This window comes from Protopterus annectens, chromosome 12.part0, assembly GCF_019279795.1.
Source record: "Protopterus annectens isolate FY-2018-M chromosome 12.part0, PAN1.0, whole genome shotgun sequence".
In the NCBI taxonomy this organism is placed as follows: Eukaryota; Metazoa; Chordata; order Ceratodontiformes; family Protopteridae; genus Protopterus; species Protopterus annectens.
This window is the reverse complement of record NC_056746.1, coordinates 623,560,829-623,583,763: the sequence shown is the minus strand read 5'-3', so window position 1 is coordinate 623,583,763 and position 22,935 is coordinate 623,560,829. Positions and strand designations below refer to the sequence as shown.

General features: G+C 34.8%; 1 protein-coding gene across 4 annotated transcripts in view; it reads left to right on the top strand.

The window, feature by feature from the left end:
* Window positions 1-22,935, top strand: part of IQCK (IQ motif containing K) — a 1,183,927-nt gene that overhangs the window by 218,228 nt on the left and 942,764 nt on the right. The window lies entirely within an intron of this gene.

Sequence of the window (22,935 nt, the reverse complement as noted above, 5' to 3'; positions counted from 1 at the left end):
CTTGAATGATAGATGCTTTTGGCTCTTTTACTGTGGTTAATGGTTAGAGAAGCTTAGAAGGTAGATTTGTTTAGCATCTTTAGCAAAATGTGAAACTTTGCTTGTGTAAAAAGGGTTAGAAATGGATATTAATTATAAAATCATACCCGAAGACAAATTTAGAAGTAATAATAATGAGTTTTCCACTGATATAAGATGAAGGACTATATCCTGTGTTTTGTCATAAGCTTAACTAAAAATGATGTGTCAGTTTCCTTCTACAAAGAGTCACCCCTGCTGAAAATGTACTGGGAACAGAAAAGACAGAAAAGGTAGCCCAGTGCCTGTTGCTTGAGTTCAGTGCTATTGTGCTAGTCTTACCTCAGAGCATCCCCTCCATTCAGTTCCTATCCTAACTACCTGTATTAATTAAGTGCCCTGATGTTCATGGTGCTCTTATGTACATTCTGTAATACTATATGTTTCCTACTATTATTCCTGTGAGATATTAACTTTATATTTATCATTTACTTGGTAAATATTGTTGAAAGCAAATATTATGTTGTGTTTCCTTGTATACTGCTTTAATTGTGTAATTTTCTGTAGTATTTGTTGTGTTGACCTACTCTTTTGGGCTGTGATGGAAAAGGGTCTTCAGATCAGCTCACTTACCCAGTGAACAAACAAATAAATAAGTAAATAAATACAATTTAAAATAAAACAACTGTTGTTTTGAACCTAAGACTTTATTGCTGCTTTTGAAGGGAAAGAGTGATTTTATCAGTAACTTTCCTGCCTCTTTTGTGGTGAGGGAGGGAAATGGCAGGACAAACAGCTTAAATTATTTAACAGATTTAATAAGAAATCTAACTTTTAGTCTTCACAGTTCACCACCACAGGTACTTTTACATTAATAGTGAACACAAAAGAGTTAGCAGTGACAGAAGCTTAGAACCACCTTGGACTGGATACTAATTAAAAGCCTTTTAAAGAGCTGTGGAACTAGTCAAAATTACTCATAGGCATCTAAGATAAAATATCACGCTTTCCTTAGCTAAGAACTCCTTCTATAAACTCTAATTATTAGTAGCTTACATTTTGAACACTTAGAATTGTATATATTTTTATTGCATGGCATTTATAAGATGATAACTTGGAAATATACCTTTCAAGGTTTCAGTGTCATTATCTAACCAAAAGGTCTGCTCAGTTTGCCCTAAATTATCACAAACAACTCAGTGAAGTTATGATAAAGTCCTCCGAAATGCTACAAATGCCAAGTATGATGTAAAAACTATTTCACTTCCATGTGAGACTATATTGAGTTTAATCAAAACAAGCACATTCCGATAACAAAAAAGCAAAGAATATAAAGGATAGTATTAATATCACCAAACTACCAAACAAGAGGACCACAAAATTCAACCCCTCCAAAGCAGCAGACTGATGCAAGGAGTAGGTCTGTGGGCTGGATGTTAAAAACTGCATATCCATTTCAACTTCTGTATAAATCATCTTCATTCTGAGGCTGTTTACATGCTTGTTTCAATACCTGTTGTGTTTTCCATGATATTTGTTTTTAACCCTTGTGAAAACCAGTCAAATATGGATCTTGGTCTTTTTGATGTACGCATTTCTGCAGAAGATAAACTTCTTTTTATCTGTAGAATGATTCTGTAGCTGAACAGAAATCAACAATCATGTTTCCACAGTCTTAACTTTTATTTTTTACATTGTTTTATTCAATGTCTGTACAGTTTAATCTAGCGGGTCATTAGGGGAGCCATAAAATGGTGCACTGCTTACATAATCGATTTCAGTTCTTTTTATAAAGTTTGTAGATTCCATATTGGAAAAACAGGATCAGCCATCGGCCACTATAGGGACAAAGCTCTGACTATCCCAGATGATCCCTGTTCAGGTAGTGACTAAGGCAATGAAGAAGCAAGTTGGGGTAGGGTGAGTATAGATGTTGATAAGAGTTTGCCATCCCATGGAAGAAAGGAGTGCTGGCTCTGGCCTGCTGTTCACTAATTGCAAGGGGAGGCTTGCAGGAGCTGAAAGAGGATGTAGAAGGCCCTTTGATTGACAAGAATATCTGTAACAGCGACCAGTGGTAGAGTTAGAGCCTAAAAATAGAAGCACTCTCATTATCTTCATTTGCATTGCAAGAGAGGAAAAAGTCTTCTCCATGGCTGCCTTGAAGATGGCTATCTTCAGTCATCTCATGCTATCATACTAAGAGTCCACATGCATAGTGTGAGCAAAACAGGCTGAAGATCTTCGAATGAGGGTGATAGAATGACAGACATGGAGGGAGGGAAGCATTCTGAAAAATGAAAAAATATTATCAGACTATAGCATTTCTGGAATACCACAGAAGCTAAATGTTTATCTTACTTTTTTCCCTGGATGCATGCAAAACAGCAGAATTTCTGGCATGCACATCCATCCTCTTTGAATGAGCATCTATGAAAAGCAGAAACTTTTTTTTTCAAGGAGTGGGCTAACATAGTACACATGCATTCTAGACCATGGTTCCTATGGATATAAAGGTGCATTCATTGGCAATTTACTGTTTGGCATTCATAACACATCTTTCCGTCTTTGCCTTGCAATTCTGATCTAGTCTAGTACACTATGTGTGTGAAATGGCTAAGTCTTCCATTCTGGATATTTCAGGTTGAGCTTTATGGAATATGTTTACAATTATGGAATTATATTGAGGAGGGCTTACAACTGTAGACCCCCACATTTGCACAGAGGAGTAAAGCTATGAATTGTTAACAAGCAGCTTCCTGTAGTCCAGGGTTTTATTCCCACAGCTTTCATTTGCCTACTGTGTGGCTCTGAGAAAGTCAAGTAAAATACAGTGCTTTGAGGCAACTGAGAAATTGATCTAGGATCCTCAGTGATCTGTTGGACCACATGCTAGTGACTGCCTATGAACAATGTCCAACAATCTCTGACACACAATTCTAGTCATCTGGAACAGGAAGTATATATCTCAGCTCATGGATTTACACATGTGAAATTAAGTATTTGGGAGTCAGGTGTTTAATTTGGTTAGTTTGTACCATATTTTTCTTTTTGCGTTTGCTTTGTTTTATTTTTTATCGTCTTTTGCATGGTCAGGTAAAAAAACAAATACTTTCTGTGGGTAAATGATTATATTTATATATATATATATATATATATATATGGGTTTTTGTTAAATCTCATTTCACTGAATTTCATTTCACCCCGACCACTTCACCGAAAACTCAAATTACTGAAAACTCATTTCACTGAATCTCATTTCACTGAACTGCAGTTAGTATATATGGCAAGTAAACAGTATATGCCCTTTTCCCCACTATAGTGCGATCCTGAAGTTGGTATATATAGTTGGGAGGGTGGGAGTACATATTGTCTTCTGGAGGGAGTTAGTCATTGGTGTTGTAATTATATATGTCTATTGTTTAAAATGTATTGTTTTGAGGTTTTTGGTAAAATACAGTATAAAATAAACAAGGTGGGGGGCTATGCCCCCACATCCCCCTAACTATATATACTAACTCCAGGATTACACTACAGTGGGGAAAAGGGCATATACCTTTTACTTGCCTTACACTACTTTACACAGTGCCATATATACTAAGTTCAGTTCAGTGAAATGAGATTCAGTGAAATGAGTTTTCAGTAATTTGTGTTTTCAGCGATGTGGTCGGGGTGAAATGAAATTCAGTGAATTGAGATTCAACAAAACAAAGTAGACCCATATCTCTCTCTCTCTCTCTCTCTATATATATATATATATATATATATATATATATATGTGTGTGTGTGTGTGTGTGTGTGTGTGTTTGTGTGTGTGTTTATGTTTGTATTTGTGTGTGTCCAATATGTGAATGGAATTATATACATTTTGATTTGTTCTAAAATAGCTGAATGTGGCAGAGAAATATGCAGTTTGTGAAGCTAGGGTAAGTGCCCTTGCAGGTCAGTTAGAGGAAGTGAGTGAGTACTAGTGGAGCCATGCAGAGTATCATGCCCCATGTGCCTCACAGGAAGCGGATAAAAGACTTCATGCAAACTAAAGCAGTGTGACATTGGAGAGCTTAGTTTGCCAGGAGTAGACTAGAAAACTCTTAGGTCCAGGGAAGTGAGGAATCTTGAGTTTTTCCATGCTGTATTACAATTTTCCCATGTGAAGGTTTACAGTCATATGAAAACTACCAAGCTGAATTAGATGGATCAGTGGTAGCTCTGGATTGGTCAGTTACTACTACTAATGAAAGAATCTGAAATGATCTTAGGAGATACTAGTGTAAGGACAATAACAGGTTGCACTATGTTCTGATCTCTTTAGAGCTTCAAGGCTACAGAGGGTAGTTTTGGTATTTGTGATAATGTCTGAGGTTTGATTTTTCGGAGTTATTTGAATATTAGTACTCCAATCAGTAAATGAAATGGAACCAAAAAATGTTTTTTCAGTTCTTTTCCTGCTTCTTTTTATAATTTTCCTTTCTTAACCTTGTCAGCCTAATCGTCATTCTCTTATTTTTATCAGAACCCCTAATATTTTTTTATCTAAAGGACCTGAAATAATAAAAAACACAATTATCTGTGGCAATAAAAGGGCCAAAAAACTAACACAATCACACCAGTAATTTATTTTAACTGAAGCCCTTCAAAGAAAATTGTGAAGCATAAAAACAGTACTTACAATATATTATTCTAAGGCTAATAAGGGAAGTGAAGCTTATGTGGAAAAAATCTAGTAGGGATGACTACAAATGAGCCTCGTGATAAGTTCTTTGGAACCTTGGCATGAGTGAACACTGGCCATCAAAGAGATAATCGGCAGAGCTGATGTAAATCATGGCCTGCAAAGAAGACTGTATAAAGTAGGGAAACCCATATGGCATGATTTATTACTATAGTGACCTTTCTGGAAAATTTACCAGTATTCTGACCACATTTGATGTAAAAAATCCTTGCTCAGGTGCTTTAATTGAATTAATGTGAAAATCAGTGTCTAGGATAAGTACTGTAAAATGAAAAAGTTGTTTTTCATTATGAATGACATTGCAAATGAAGAACAAAAATGGACATAATTTTCTAAGTTTGTGGATCAAACAGTTGTAGCTTAATCAAAAAGATTGGGCGTGAAGTACTCCAGAGCTTTACTGCCACCAAAGAGTACACTCCTGTGAGGTGCTTGAAGATTGACAGTTGGCTTATGCTTTCCTAAGATTTCTTTAAGATGTCAATCACATGACTTGTACCAACCAGTAAAATCTCTAAACATTGAATTAACATTGAATAATTCAATGACCTGTGTGTAAACAAATATGCTCGCAGGTATCTGCAGCAAAATTAATATGATAAGTAACAGTACTGCATAAAACAAGTATTTTTAAATGTAAATAATGTAATTTTAAGACTATTAATGAAATATGGTCATTCAACTGAAACTCTACCTGCATCTAATATAATCTGTCATTCCAATTCTTTATACTCAGAAAAATTCTCTGTAACCCCCCCCCCCCCCCCGTCCCGTGTGTGAAGCTTGTCAATTATAATAAATAAGAACTTTTTAAACTGGCATATTATAAAGAATGCTTAAAAAGAACATTATCATTATTTTTCTTCTTTATATAATATTGGTGTTCATACATTTTAGACTTTAAATTTCTGTTTTACTGATGTAAAACTCCTCGCAAGATAAACACTTGGTGAGGTGGACAACTGATTTAATATTGCAATTAAAATTACCTGGACAAGAAATAGTCCTAGAATCATTTTGTACTACTATATTAGTGCCATCAGAAGCAATCTATGTTTTGAACACTTTCCACACTTCGACATCTGTGAGTTGAAATTGATTCTAAAATGTTTTTGATGTTAAATTTCTTCTTAAATACAATTTTTGATTTTACACCTGGCTTATTACACATATTACCTGAAAAGTTAGTTTTCCATTCCATCCATCCGCAACCCCTTTTTTTTTACATATGGGATCAGTGTGTCACTTTAACAGTGACATGTTTCTGCAAAACTTGCCTAATGATATTTGTATCTATTGAAAAAAAGGGTTATAAATGCTCTACAGTTTACCTCTTGTAGAGGTTGTGTGAAAATGATTTCAGCCAACTCTGTACACGTCAGAAGAAATTTAGACAGTTTAACCTTTCTAGTGATGAACTTATGTTCATATTTGATGTTAGACATGACAAACCTTTGTGCTTCATGAAGCATTATTCTACAAAGAGGCATGCATTACTTCATAACATTAACGTTTATACTAGTGTTTATAAAAAAAATGAAACTGACATTGCATATGCCAATATAAAATAAATTTTAAATGACTATTTAATTTAAGGTGTTATTTCTAGAGAGCTTCTTTGCTTCTGCAAGTAGCAAATCCAGTAGTTCCAGCTGTTTTTGGCATTCTGAAAATACACAAAAAAATGATCCACCACCGAGACCCATTGTTGTAGATAACAGCTCTATTACAGAACAGAACCTTTAACCATGTTTGTAGATAGGAAACTGAAGTTATTTTTGAACCAATTCAAGCATGTTGTAAAAGCTTCTTGGTATTTTTTGAAGTGTATTGCAGAAGTTATTTTTTCACCAGGTTTTTTTTGTAATGGCTGATATGAAATATTTGTACACAGTAATCCCAGACTGTGAAGGACTTAATTAGTTTATGGACATGTTCCTTCAATATGATAAGTTAGACACTAATTATGTAAGGTTTATTGAAACTTTTATGAGTCTCACATTGCACAACAATTTTATTTTCTTTGAAATGTAGAGCACTTATGACCCTATTTTCAGTCAATTTAGACACATTAGGCACGCTTTGGAGAAACACCAGAGAACTGCCTTTTCAGGCGAGATATGTAACAAGCTAGGAATAAACCCAAAAGTTGTACGTAAGAAGAATTTTAACATCAAAAATATTTTAGAAACTTAACTCACAATTCCAAAACTATGGCTAAGATGTTGAAGTATGGAAGTGTTCACGATGTAGATTTATTTAAATGGCAAAATTATTCTATGACTGTTTCTTGTCTAGATAATTTTAATTGCACTTCTAAATCAGTTGTATACCTGATCAAGTGTTTATCTTGTAAAGCATTGTACATCAGCAAAACAGAAACAGAAGTTTAATGTTCTGAATTTATGAACATCAATATGATATAATGAAGAAAATAGTGATACCATTCTATTTAAGCATTCTTTACAGTTTATCAATTGTAAAAAGTTCTTGTTTTTTATTATTTTCAAGATCCACACACAGGTGAAGGGATTTTGAAGAAAATGTTATAAGTATAAAGAATTGGAATTGGAATGACAGCTTAGATTAGACACAGAGCTCCAGGGTTGAAAAATCATATTTCATTAATTCCATTTCAAAATTACATTTCATTTAAAAATATGTTGTGTAGTTGGATTACTTGTGATATTGATTTCAGTAGAATTTTTCTGCAGATGTCTGTGAGTATATTTATTTAGAGATTCTACTGGTTGGTACAAGTCATGTGACTGTCTTTTTGAGATATTTACATGGGTGATGCACTGCTTTCAAATGGTTTTGATAAAGTCTTTGTAAATCATTGGATGAAAGCACTCAACTTGATTAAAAACTGTTTATTCTTTATAGATATTTGTGTTGTATATTTTTTGTTGACTTGGTTCTACATTATTTTGCCAGCTGGGATCTGTAGTTTGAGATGGTGACTGTGTACACCTCGGATGTCTGACTGTAATAAAAAAATGATGAAATAAATGACAACTGTAAAGTAGTTCATGTTTGTTCACACATACAGTAGCCAGAGTAAAGTGTTTTAGCTTGTGTCTTACAAGTATGCATTAGAATCCAGATTAATGACTGTTTAACTTAAACATATGGAAGCAGGGTCAATTACTTTCACTCAGCAATTGTAGCCACTTTGTTGACTATAAGCATTTCATATGTATGAAAGGTGGTAAAAGTTTTGGCCAATGTGCTATATTTCAGCTTTCTTTTACATAAATGGTAGCTGCAGAAAAGTATTCCAACTTGATTCACACAAATATACATTAGTCTTGCAAAGCCAGAATAATGACTGTTCAGTTTGAGTAAATGATAGACTGCCAGGTATTTTTGTACACAGACAGCCCCTGTACCCAGCAATTACATCCACTTTGTTGAGTGTTTACACCTCATATGTGTCATTGCAGTATTTCTTATTTATGTTATTTATTTGCATTTATTTACTAGGGAATGTCAGACTGGGTAATGCCATAATTTTTCAGTGAATGCCCGGGTATAAAAGCTCTATGAAATGACACAGCATAATTGAAATAGTTAAATTAAGATGCAAAGAAGCAAAATAATTAACATACATAAATTAACCACATTGCAATAGTTCTACATAAGTAAACAGAGAAAGAAAAAAATAGCTGTAATACACTGAAGATTGTGAAACCAGTGAACTGCAAACTGCAAAGTGACAAAAAATCAGTTACAAAATGCCATTAGTGGAAATAGTGCATGTAGTTTAAATATATAGTAAGGTATTTATAGTATGGTAATACATTATACAGATAAAAAGAAATATGGAATTTCATCTTGATATATAGTCATTAGACAAGTATACATTGTACAGAGGCATATTGCAATTAGAATTGCAACCTGGATGAACACTGATAATGTAAAAAAAATCCTGACTTAAATTTTATTGAGTCAGCAGTACATTTGAAGGATGCCTTAGCATGACTGGAGTCACATATATGACTTCTAGCATCAAAAGCTAAGGCAGGGACCAGGATGGATCATATGAATGATTTCAGGCCTTAGACATTAAGACAGAGGATAGGACAGGGCACATGTATGATTTCAGGCACAAGAGACTAAGTTAGTGAATTATGTAATGTTCCTTGATGGTGTGCCACCACAGTCATATATATTATATTTATGAGGTCACAGTGATGTGTTAGAGTGAGATGCTAGTACAGTGGAAATATGTAGAATATGAAAGGATTGGGTGATGTGAGTAACAGTTTAGCCAGGTATAGCTTTACATGTACAGAGCTATGAATTTTGTAGCTGATGTTTGAGCTGAGCTTTAAAAGTGGGGAAATTTTTAATATGTCTGATATGGTTTGGTAGTTTATTCAATGGTTTTGAGACAGAGTAGAGTACATTGTCATGGGAGTTGTTGGAGTTCATGGCTTTAGTTAAGTATTGTTCTTTAGATCCTAAGTTTATAGCAGGTTTCCACCACTGAAGAATGTTAGTGATAGTTGAATGCCCTAAAGCTTGTGGAAGATATGTGGCATTTTTAGCTGAGTTATGGTAATGCAGCTTGGTAATTCAAGTCAGACTAGTTTGTTTGAGGGGTATACAGCAGCGGGTTCGTCTGTGGAGGTTGGTAGCTTATTTTACTATTTTGTTGTAGCATTGCTCTAGCTTGGTCAAGACTTGTTTGTTGATTGGTGAATATGGAGGAGGCATAGAGTAGTCCGGGTAAGAAGAGAGAGGATCTTGTAGCTGTACTACTTTTGGTATTGACATCCCAGTCTGCAATGTGTTTTACATATAGTGTGTGTTCAATGTATATGTCAAACTTGAATGTTTCAGTAGTAAAACCAGCAAGCAGCTTGGTGTGTGGGATTTGTAATTGGAGGGCATGAATGTAATTAGGTTGTTTTTCTTAGGGTTAAGTAAAAGGTAGGACTGTTCAAGCTAGGACTCAATGGAAGAGAAGAACTTCTGTGTAAGCTTTTGAAGTTCAGATGTTGAAGGGGTTGAGAAAACTAGTGTAGAATCATCAACATATTGAATTATTGCAACTTCATTAGCTGCTTATGGATGTCATTAATAAATATATTAAATAATAATGCGCCAAATGATGGATCCTTGTGGAACTCTAAATGCAATTGGTAGGAAGAAGGTAAAGAAGAAGGAGACCTGCTATTTAGCACACTGTACCCTATTACTAAGGTATGTTGGCATCAATTGATAGACCTAGGATTTGGAGTCTGTGGAGAATACTATATGAGAAACTTTATCAAAGGTTTTTGAGAGATCTAAGAATAATGCTAACACCAATTGTACCAAGTTTCTTTTCTGATTAACGAAGTCAAGGGAGGACATGAGGGCAGTTTGTATGCTTTGGTGAAGATGGAAGCTGTGCTGGATGGGGGATAACAAGAGTTTGCTTAAGAGGTAATATAAAACTTGGGTATGGCTACATCTTTGAAGTATTTTGGAAAGGGGTGAGAGAATAGCAGTGAGCTTGTAATTTGGAAGTACTATAGAATGGCTTCCTTTTTGTAGAGTGATGATGTAGGATGCCTTCAGCAGGATGGGTACATAGGATTCCTGACTTTGTCATTAATTAGGATGGGTATGGGGGCAGGATAGGGTTTTTATTCTTATTTTGCTATATTATGATGTTGGGTTATCTGTTGCAAGGCTAATTGTTTTAGTTTTTGCATGCATTTTTTATTGAACTAGTGATGCATATTTTAGAGTAAAGACATTGGTGTTATAGGGGAATATGTTAGGATCAGTGGATACTGAAGAAGATTTTAATTTAGAAGACCGGTGGCAGCTTTTCTATAGTCTTCATTGAATTTACATGCTGTTGTGTTGTTGGCTTCTGTACGTATGGGCTTTAGCTGAGATTTTCTACCAGGTTGCCAGACAGAGTTTATGGCAGAACAGAGCTGTTTAGATGTATGTGATATGTGGTTTATAGATGCATATAGTATTTTCTTTTAACTGATAGTATTTGTGTTTTGTTTCTTAGGATTCAATATCTTCATAATTTTGTGTATGTTTTGTCCTTTTGACATTTTCCATGCTTTATAACAAGACTTGTTGATTCAAAATAGTAAGGAAGGTGGACTTGAAGTAAGATACAGCATCATCTAGGGGAAGAAGTTTGCTAATATTTCTTTTGTGAAGGAGGCTTTATTTAATTTGGGGTGGTTTGCTAACATTTTGATAATATCTAATAATGCAGGTTGGGTGATGGTCATTGAGAAAGGCAGGGAGAATTCATGACACCAAGATATTTTCTGGTTTGCTAGTTAGGATGCAGTCTAAGATGGTTTCTTTATTTGAGAGCCTATTGTATATTGAAGGTTGAGTGATTATTTGAGTTAGGCTAAAAGGTTTTATGCTAGTATCTGGGTTATTTTGGGAATCGTGTAACAAGTCTACAATGAGAGATCATCAAGGAATAGTGTTTTTTATCATATGTTGGTTGCAATCCACCCTAATGTATTCTCTGTTGTATGTAAGCTGTATTTAGAGGGATGTTGGTTCCTGTGATACAAAGGGTTTTGTATTCATTTATTTAAGAAGACCCAGAATAATTTCCTCCAGGTCAAGTTTTGGTGGTGAGTAAGGTTAACTTAACATTTCCAAGTTAGTCTGAAATTGATTGTAACCCTGCCTGTACATTTAATTATATAATTATTACATATGTTGTACCATGGTGGAAAATTGCTTCATCATTTATGTGGGGGTTTTAATTAACTATCAGTTAGTGCTAATATATGAGGGTTGTGCTTTGCGATCCATATGAGTAGCTCAGAGACTGAGAGCATTAAGACTGTGTCTTTTTAAACCATGCTGGGTGGGCTTCTCTTGTTGACTGACATTATTTATGTTCTTTGAGGTATTTCTGGGTGTAATTTTAGGGATGGAGTGAAGATTGAGATAGTTTAACCCAGGGTTAGGTATATGTTTCCATGTGTTAAAATCAGGTTTTTTTGCTGTGTTGATATGTTTTCCATTTCTTTTTCTTTGGTTATTTTGTATGACAGTGAACTTAGTTGATTGCTGTTGTGGTGATAAGATAATTAATTTTTTTGAGAGCAAATGAGGTATTAGGTGAGAGTAACTGGTAAAGAACAGCTGGCCAAGTTTGTTTATTAGTGAGTGGACCGTTTTTGTGGAGACTTGATAGGTAGGCAAAATATGGTAATATGAGAGTTGGGCAGTGGTGTACAGAAATCCAAAATTAGGCACCAGAGACCAGCAGTTTCAACACACAAGTGATTTAATGTTCAAACACAGCAAAAGGAACACACATCCACAAATAACATAAATGCTGATAACGCTTGCACATTTACCACATCTTTGCTGTTCAGTGGTGTACAGAAGTAAGGAGACACTAGTTTAACTGGCATGGTGAATATATTAATAGTGTTATACTCATATATTTTCTAAGATAGGTTGCTAAAGTATTTAATTCATTAACATCTATGAGATGTGGAATGTCACACCTCTATCAGCCTACACACACCCTTACATTCCAAAGCATTTTCTGGAAAGTCAACTTAAAAAAACATAATGCAAAGAAATGTAAATATTCTGTGAACAATAAAAGTTATTAAAATGGTGCAAACGTTATCAGTAAAGAGTCTTCTTTGCATTGATAACTGTCATTACTGTGACAGTCTTTATATTAATGCTGTACTATATTATTATGCATACAAGCCCAAAATTATATTTTTCTGAAATATTGCACAAATTCTTATATCTTGGATACTGCACAACCTAGATGTGTTTTGTCAAATTTCTTTTGTTAGCCTGACATAAGCTTTCAAATTACAGCAAAAAGCTAGCTTTTTTATATGTGTATGCTTACTGAGACATATTTACAGAAATATGAAGAATTTTGTTTATTTGTATAATTAACAACATTAATAATCCTGAATATATATCAAGATGTGCTGTTTAGAGTGCAAGTGTCACTGACAGGTTTCTTCAACATCATCTAAGGTTTCATGTGTTGCAATTCAATAGTTTGTAAGTCACTCAGTTACAGAAGTATTAAGTACATATGGACATATTTTATATTTTCATAATTACTAGCAGCTAACAACCAATATCTCCAGTATGGCTTACTGTAATTGAACAGAGGCAATGTTTTTTTTTTTTTTTCATTTTCCCACAGGACATTTTGTACCATACCCCTCAATAACTTGTAGGCCTCTTAGTTATGAAAATATGATTGCAGATATAAAATATGAATAATAAAGGGAAAAATCATAGATTAATTTCTCTGGTGCGTGACATCTGAGATTAACAATCTTAGTATTATTTTGTTAAATACAGCTTGTATTTTGTAATACCACCTAGAATTAATTGGTGACTTGTTTAGTTAAGGAATACAAACAAAAAAAAAATGTTGGGATGCCATAAGTAGCTATGGGTGTTAACTGGAAAAAATACAAAAAAGCGCTATAGGCTTGAATGAGTTGTATTGAGATAATATACGGTAGTGGGGCCGGCACTTACTGGTGGTCTAATTATTGTTGGAGAGGATGCACTTGAGATGCTAATTTAGCTGAACAGCAGTCCTGTTGATAACTTATGTTTGGAAAGTTGGGGCAGTAATGACTGAAGTTATGCTTATGAGGATAGGTATTAATATTAGTGATAGTGACAGTGTAGAGGAGTAGAGTTTGTCTTGACTACTAACAGGGTTATGTTTGAAATAGTAAAATATAGGATAAGGAGGTTTGTTTTTTTTTTCGTTCTGATGAGCAGGAATAGGAGGTGTGGCTTTTGGAAGGTTATACAGATTTACTGATATGGGGGACAAGTGAAAGTGGGGATAGGGAGCAGGGATAAAACCATGTCCTTCTCTAAAGAAAAACAGTCCGTGGATGTAGGGTTTGAATATCTTAGTGATACAAGCAGTAATGATTTGAATTCATAGAACATGTTTTTCTTCTTTTCTTAATGCTTATACTAAAGAAAGCAATGTAGATAGCTTGAGTGTGGCAGTTATGTCAGGATAGAAGAAGATTGTAAGACAGAAACAGCATGTAGTATTTGTAGTATTAGGATCTCTAAGAGCACTTAGGGAATCTTTGCCTTCCAAAACTGAAGATGGCAGCTACCCAATGTGCGGCTGTGTTGACTTGCTATTTGCAGTAAATAATAGTGACACTAAATGTACCATCAGTACATTTTATCAGGTATAATAGTGAAACCTACATAGTTTTCAAAATATCATGTAGAAACGGCAGTGATGAGTACAGATTCTGAAACTTTCTTTTACACACAATAATGTTAAATTACTAATAAAAACTATGTGGCTAGTCTGTGCAGTGGAAGAGAGACAATAGTTTATTATTTTGTGGATTATGTTATAGATATCATGTGGAGGAACCTGGTAAAAATATATTATTTATTTATTTACTTTATTTATTTATTTATTGACATTTGGTAAAGGGAAAGTTCGACTGAGTCAAAGACCAATTTTCAGAGGAGGCAAAGGGAGAAAAGCTCCAGCAATACTTACGATATTGAAAACATATTATTAGTTTAACTTTTACATCAAAATTACAAGCATATGATAACAAATGAAATAATTTTACATTATTTTACATTTTACATAAAATACAATAGTGATAAAATATCGGATATTCTATACAGGAGGATTATAAGTATATGATGCAAAGGAGAGAGTTGAAAATCCATTAGTTTTTATGAAGATTAATTATTAAGATGGAATAAGGACAATATAAAAACACTATATTTATAAGTTGTGGATATGAAGGTGAGAGAGATAGAAAGTAGGTAGATAAAATTGTATGTTATTTTGGGAAAGAAAGTGAGGTAGAGGGAGAAGGATATGGAAATGGGATAGCTACGTGGGGGGTGTTAAGTGAGATGTATAGTAGGAGGTTGAGAGTATAATGAGACAGAAGGGAGGAGGGAGCTGAGGAAAGAAAATTTGGAGGTTAGTTACTGAATTTAGGGCATGTGCAGATCCAAGATTTAGAAAAGTAGATTTTTAGTTCAGTTTTGAACATATTTGTGTTCTCTGTACTGGTGATATTGATTGGTAGGCTGTTCCATAGTTTAGTTATAGTGTAGGAGTAGAGACATTGGCTGGCTATTTTCTTGGGTTTATGTATATATAAGAGTTTGCCAGCAGACTGTACATTTCTGCTGGGAGTGAATGTATGTAAAATAGATTGTAAGGAAGGACAGCTGTCAGGTTTCTATATAAGTTTTTGTGCAATTGTGAGTTGTAGGTAGTTAAGATAGTGGGAGAATTCGAGACAGTTTATCTGTTTGAAAGTATTGCACTGGTGTGTGCAATAGGATGAGCCTATAGCAAATTTAGAAATTTTGTAATAACAAGACTGGAGTTTAGTTTTCAGTGTTATGTGTAGATTAGTAAAAATATGTGCTCTATAAAATAAAGAGGGGAGTAGGTAGACATTTGCTAGTGTCCTTTTAGTGACTGGATCCATGACGTTTTTGTGCCTATAAAGTGTCCGTAGTTTAAGATGTATTCTTTTAATAACATCATGTATGTGTTGGTCAAATGTGAGTTTATTGTCTATGGTAATACCCAGTAGTTTGGCACAGGTTACTATTTCAATCTTAAGTTTTGTTTAGGGAATAGATTTTAAAATGTGATGTGACAGCTTTAGGGGTGAAAAGTAGAAATTTAGTTTTGTTCAGGTTAAGTAGTAATTGTGCATTGTATAACCATGATTCTATAGAGGTGAAAGCATACTGGGTCTGTTGCAACAGGCCTGGTATGTTATGAGAGGAAGTAATAATGGAGGAGTCGTCAGCATATTGGATTAATAGACTATGACAGCAGACAGTGTGTAGATTATTGATGAATATGTTAAAAAGGAGGGGTCCAACAATAGATCCTTGTGGGATACCTGTTTTGCTAGGATGGTATTGAAATAGACAACCCTGCCATTTAACACATTGTTCTCTATTGGATAGGTAGTTATTAAACCATTTTTTGGTGGGTATAGAGCAACCAGCTGATGATAGTTGCTGAAGTAGTTTGCCATGAGGGACTGTATCAAATGCCTTTGACAAATTTAATAATACTACAGAGGTGTATAAATTGGAGTCCCTAGCTTTGTTGATTGTGTCTGTGAAAGAGATAAGTGCAGTTGTTGTACTTTGTACTGGCCTAAAGCCATGCCGGGTGGGTGTGAGCAGATTATTATGTGTAAGGTGTTTTAGCAATTGTATGTGTATGCATTTTTCAAGACGTTTGGATAGAGGGGAAAGGATGGAGATAGGTATTTAGTTTGTTATTTCTTTGGATTTACCTCCTTTATGCAAAGGGGTTATGATGGATGTTTTTCAAGGGGTGGGGACATATGATTCAATAACAGACTGATTGCTGAGTATAAGGATAAGCTATTGTGTCAGCAGTGAGTTTTAAGTATTCTGGTGGCAGATTATCAGAGGATAATGAGGAGGGTTTCAGTCTGAGGAGTAATTTATGAGTTAATGTAGTAGGTACTGGCTGCAGAGAGAAAGGGGGTATTTGAGTTAGAAAAGTTGAGGGTGTTTGTTTATGAGGGGAATAGGTGTTATTATAGTTATTTGTAGTTTGAACAGAGGTTGAGTTTGTACTAGAGTTATGGCTAGAAATTAGTTTAGCTATGCTATCAATGAAATGGGTGTTAAACATATTGGCCACTTCAGTTGGAGTCTTGTCTGTGTATTGGGGTTCTGTTGAACCAGGGGTAAGAAGTGATGTGATGGTTTTCCAAAAAAGTTTAGGTTATTTTAATGGTTGGTTATTTGCTGTGGAAGTACACTTTCTTATCAGCAATGACTGACTTTTTCACTTTGTTATGTAGATGTCTAAAATTTTGGAAATTTGTGTCAGTTCTATTCTTTAGTCAAACCTTCCATGCTGTGTCTCAGATTTGTAGCATTTGTTTGGTGGATTTGGTTAGCCAGGGAGCATGATTAGCCTTTATTCTTTTTGTTCTATTTGGTGCTAAATTGTTGAGGGTATCTAGGAAGAGTTTATTGAAATGGTTTACCACATCATCTAGGGAAGTCTTTTTAGTATGGGCCACTTGAATGATTTTAATATATTATTAAATAGATTTTGGCTAAAGTCTGTAAGGTTCCTGGATATTTTGTAGACATGGGTTTTTGGATTTTGGGGAATGCTTCTATAAATATATGCGGGCAGGTAGTCACTTAATGCATTGGGAACTGTGTTGGCATCAGAGTACTTGGGGGGTCAGAGACTAGGATTCAGTAAAGGGCAGTTGTTAAATTATTATTGTTTTGTGTTCTAGTGGGAGAGGTGATGAGTTTGGTATAACCATAGAGATTGATGCTATTTGTTGGTGTTACAGAGGATAGGTTAAGCCAGTTAATATTGACATCCCCTATGATGACTATTTCATTAGAGATGTTCTTGGACATCCAGGATGGAAAATCTTCCAATATATCTGTGTTATGGTCTGAGGGTATGTTCATTATTACTATGCAGAGCTGTTTGGTATTATTTATTTTTAATGTTGCAAGGAGGATCTCAGCATTGCTAAAGGTAGGGATTGTTTTGGAAGTTGGTAGTACTGTATACGTGTTAGGGTAAATTAATGTTACACCCCTCTTTTTTTGTTGGTTCTGTCATTTCTCAGTATGCTATAGCCAGGTGGAGAATTTCTGTGTTTGGATGTGTGGTTTTAACCAAGTTTCTGTGAAAGCAAGTATGTCAGGAGAGTATTGTGCTAGCCAGTTATTTTACTATAAATACTATGTATATAAAGAGTAATTAACTTCATTAGCTTTGTACAGGCAGTTTGAGTGGGGGATTGTTTATGATAGGGTCCAGGATTAGGGTGGATGTCACCATACTGAGTTAGGTTATTAAGATAGGGGAAGTATATATTTAGTTGAGATTCAGTATTGTGGAAGAGGGAGGTAGTGTAAATCTGTGGAGTGTGTGTTATGGAGCAATTAAAAATCTTTGAAAGGTAAAAAGTGTTACACTCAATAAGGATGGCTTTTATGTTTGAATAGCTGTTTAAGTGTTTTTCCTAATAGGGAGATGAGATGACTGATTTTGAGGCTGGGTTTGTTTGAAAGTGATTAAGGGATGTGGCATGATATACATAGAAGGTGGTTAGTAGACAAAATAACTTCTATGATATAATGAAATAATTTATTTATTTAACATTTGTTTACCGGGAAAGTCCACCTGGGACAGAGCCCTTTTTCATAGGAGGCCCAATGAGAAACGCTCCAGACGCATATCTATGAAATGTGGGGCACACAGAGGAAACCCATGTAAATGCAGGGAGGGCATGCAGACTCTGCACAAAAGGCACCCCAGCTGAGAATTGAACCGGAGAGCCTCTTGCTGTGAGGTGACAACACTAACTGCTGACCACTGCACTGCCCATAAAAAAAGTAAATAAATAATAATACAGCCATGTTACCATATTTCAGTTCACACAAACACAAGGTTGCCAACACCCATGAACCACTGCAACCTGCTTCACTCAAATACACATTAATCATGCAAAGTTCAACACTGTCTATAATGTATTTATCAATCAGGATGAAAAAAAAAAACATGAGTTGCATCCTGACCACAGCATTCCCTTGCAGATCCTCATGATGCCACTTGCTGTGGAGTCCTAGTTCCACCACAGCCATCACATCCACTCAACTTTTCAAAATTTGCAAGTGTTCAGCTCCTTGCCATCACATCCATGATCTGGACAACAAATCAGACAGTTCAAAGACTGAATTTTTGTAAACATCATGGGTAAGATGAAACAGAAAGCCTTCGAATTAACTGATCAAAGTGAAGCACCTCCCCATTGGGTTCTGCAGCCACAACTGCTTTGAGAATGGCCTTGTGGAAAAAGCATTCCTTTTTGTAAGTATAAACAAATAAAAATAAATAAAAACAATTCGCACATCCTCAGCCAAATGGAGTCCTATTTGTCTAATTATCCTATGGATAAAGCTGCTTATGAATAGAGGTGTGGGGCATATTTGTAAGTTTGTTTGGTACAAGGATCTAGTCTTCACAAATGGAACTGTGGATTATTTTGAAGTGGATCTTGATGGTGACACTAGCTTTTAGACTGTTCAAAATAATCTTGTACCACATATTCTTCAGGTGGTAACTGACAACAGCAATGTGATTTGATGCATAAGCAAACAAGCTGGCACAAGAAGTACAAGCTTTACTGAATGACGTTGCAACTATTATAATCGGATTTGTCCCTTAACCCTCAGTTTAAGTAAGATGCAAAACCCGTGGTTTAGGATCCAATGTATCTAATCTCACCTACCTCTGTGAAAAGGCCAAACAACAAAAAGCCAGGATAGCCCAAGAAAGACTTTGCAAGGAAAATCCTCCTTGTTAGTCTTCTACAGCTGTAGACTTTTGACCTGTGCTACCTGATAGCTAATTTTCCCTTGTCAGCAGGTTGTTGCTTCACATTTTTCCCAGTCATCTAAGTAAAAGTGCAGGATTCCAGATGTTTTTATTAAACAGCTCTTTTATTTATCAGATGGATGTGAGCCTAGTGTGATTACAAGTTGCAACAGTGATGACTTATATACTTATATACTTAGGCAACTCAAGGTGAAGGGGTCTGGTCTAGGGATCTGGGCTCTGATTGACTATAATAAGAATAACATGATTGGTTATAATATACATAACATCATAACATGACTGGTTAAGTATTCCCATGTAGAGTAGCATATAAGGTTATTGGATGAATCTAGGATGTATAAATGCCTAGGGGCATTTCTATGTGGTAAAAGATATAAAAAGAGCTGAAATTTGTGTGTGTGTGTTTTATATATATATATATATATATATATATATATATATATATATATATATATATATATATATATATGTATGTATGTATATATACAGAATTTTGATATAAAAAACACTGTGGATAATACAAGCTCAGATCCATTTACAATATACAGCATTCCATTGCAGTGTTCAAAATTCCATATAGCCTGCTTGATTGGGGCTGAGTCAAAGTCATAAACCACTGATCAGCTAAGGGACTCATCATAAACCTCTTATGCAGTTGAAAATCTGGCCCATTTTTATGGTGCTTTCTTGATTTATTAGTATGGAATCACTGTATTTTGAAAAATGACTCAAGGCATATTATAGTCTGTTTTTATTGGGCATGTAGTAAATAGAGTACCAGGAGTAATGGTACAATTCAGGGTCTATCTTCCAATTACATTTGGGCTAACCAAATCTCAGTTGTAAAAGGTGATATTCAGAAACCTCAAAATTACACCTTGTGGCTGAGTTTCTTTGACAGCAATGGGCTAGTCAATGAACAGCTGTTGTTGAGCCTAGAAGGTCTGAAAGCCTTATGAGGCTACTCCGATCTCACTTGTTAAATGTGACAATCAAAAAACTTCAGTAGTACAGCTTGTTGATAGTTTTACTGATTTTTAGAGGTTTTGCATGTCCAGCATTGCACCTTGTATGCCACACCTTTACTGTCACAGTTCCCCAGGATGGAACTCCGGTATATCTTTCCAGAGGTAGGGCATGAGAATTGATCTTTATCACTCATATCCTGCAGTTTACAGACATTTGCATACCATAAAAGCAATCCACTGGCAGATAGTTAAGCCAAACAGTACACCTGAACTGCGACCAGAAGGCCAGTCCAGGGATTTCCATTTTTTATTTATGTACAGAAGTGCTGGTGTTGAACATCTTTGCTACTAACCTCACTATGCTACATCCAAGGTTCTGGCCAAGGCATCAGAGTACTCTGCCAAGGCAGTAGAAGGGGAACTTTCTATATCCCTTTCCTTAATTTTCTTTGGGTCAGATGGTTCTGATAAAAGCAATAAAAAAAGGGATATTAATTTTTGCAAGCTGATTGCCTTTCATTGACCAAGACAGACATGGTTCTCTGTGGCTGTAATCACTCACTTTCTAAGTTGCATATTGAGGATGTGGTATAGAAGGAATGCCAGGTATTGCAGTAATCCATACTGTGTTTGTAGATTATGTCTTGATACCATATATGAATTTCTTTCCCTCCTGATATAAGTAAGGTCCTACAAAAGACAAGGAGGTCTTCTGATTAGAAATCTTAATTGTCAGTTTGGAAAAAAAATCCTTTCAATTCATGGAGAATCAGCTGATATCAGATCCAAACAGGAGTCACCACATGGAAAAGTAGAGTAAATAAAAAGTATTTTATTAAGCCATAAAAACACAAGCGCTTTCACGTAGATAAACTACGCTTCTTCAGGTGTAAATATCTTAGAAAATCAAACTTCTTTTATATACAACCTTTTGGCGCGTAAACCAAAACACAGAACAGTCATTAATCAATAATGTAATTAACCACTGCTGTTCTTAAAACAGCAATGAAAATTTTAAACAGAACAAAACAACTGATCTGTTTATAACAGCTCAAATCCATAAGGAAGAAACACATGTTAAGTTCAATGCTGTAAACATTTATAATGTTGCATCAAAACGGAACTACACAGGAAGCGCTAAAAACATGTATAAATTTAAAAAATTAAAATCCCGATATACTAACATGAGAATATAACAGACTTTCTAAAAAATTATAATTCAACTGCTATAGCGCCAACCAACTAAATGTCCGCTTCAATGTTAAAACAGATGAAGCATATCAAAGTTGGCACAGCTTTGAATTCAAATGTGCATACAGTGTATGCTGACTAATGCCCAAAACTCAGTCAGCTAGTCAGTGAATTGAAATATAAAGCTTACCGCTTTAAAACCTGAGTACTCTGGAACTTTGTGATTAAAGCACAATCAGCAGCTAATGAGCTGTGAAGAGTGTACAGAGAGCAATTCAGGAAACCATGGAGACAGAAAACGGAAAAAATGTCTCCCAAATTCTAAAAGATATAACCTTGATGTCCAAATTGGTTCAAAGCTAAATCATGAAGTGCCGATATTCTCAATGAAAAACCCTTCAACATAAAATCAAAAATACATACTCTATAAGCTTAAACTATGATGCATAAGAGATTAATAAACTTGCAACTGATATATACAGATGTAAGCTCTTGAGAAACATATAGCAGGTCAGGCAATGTGAAACATCTTTCAAAATAAGATGCCTTTAGTTACTCGTCTACACCACATAGTGATAAAGTGAACATAATTCATTAGCGATAACCCATCGCAAAACAGTGAGACAATAGGGCAGTATATATATGAAAACCAAGCACAATTATGAGACGTGAATCATAAAGCTGTCTCTAGTTGTTGTAATGTCAGTTTCAAAAGTCACTCGCTTCATAAACTGAATAGAAGTCAAGACATTCAAAAACTCTCTTACATAAAAATAAGAATATTGCCTGTAACAGTCTATGAAAAATGAAATATGTATATATCACTATGACTATTTAATATAATTTAACTAAAATACAATTAATCTTTATAAAAATTCTATATTTTATAAAAATTATTAATGACCAAACTATAAAAAATAAATATAAATATATTAATATATTAAAGATACCTACAAGGAATATAAATTACAAAATCATATATCAATACATTAAGTCATATGTATATATACGTGTAAGTTAATCTAGACACTTGCTTATTGATTATGATCAAATATTACAATAAATTTATCTACAAGTAACTTAAAACTGTAAAGCTTGCCATTGTGTTAATGTTTCTTTCTATTATTCAAAATGGGCTTAACTGATACAAATTGATTAATCCCTGGATATATATGGGCTTTCAGAGTCAAAATCCACTTCAACTCTCTGATGGCTAGCTGATTGTTATTATCTCCTTCTCTGGGGTTCAAGGGTAATTTCTCTAAAACTCTAAAGCTAAACTTATGAGTATTATATTCAATAATGTGTTTAGCTAGAGCATTGCATTCGTGTCCCTTTCTGATATCATAACAATGATTATAAACCCTATCACGAAGCCGCCTTTTGGTTAACCCTACATAGAATACATCACAGTGGTCACATGTAGCTAAATAGACCAGGTTACTACTGTTGCAATCACTGAAAGCTGTGCCAACTTTGATATGCTTCATCTGTCTTAACAAAGAAGCGGACATTTAGTTGGTTGGCGCTATAGCAGTTGAATTATAATTTTTTAGATAGTCTGTTATATTCTCATGTTA